Source organism: Papilio xuthus, unplaced genomic scaffold (genome assembly GCF_000836235.2).
Source record: "Papilio xuthus unplaced genomic scaffold, Pxut_1.1 DF825017.1, whole genome shotgun sequence".
Taxonomy (NCBI): Eukaryota; Metazoa; Arthropoda; class Insecta; order Lepidoptera; family Papilionidae; genus Papilio; species Papilio xuthus.
Window position 1 is genome coordinate 7047 of NW_013533632.1, and position 236 is coordinate 7282.

The following is a 236-nucleotide window of genomic DNA, read 5'->3' on the forward strand; positions in this document are numbered from 1 at the left end:
GCCATCGCCTCGCGGTGTGTGCTGCCACGGGCCGTCACGAGGGTGTCGTCGGCATAACATATAAGGCCGACCCCCCGCATCACGGCTCCGCGCAGCACCCAGTCGTAACCGATGTTCCACAGGAACGGCCCTAGGACCGATCCCTGTGGAACACCGCACGACATGGCCCGTCGGGCCCAGCCGTCTCTGGTTGGGTACACCACAGCCCTTCCGATGAAATAGTCCCGGATCAACCT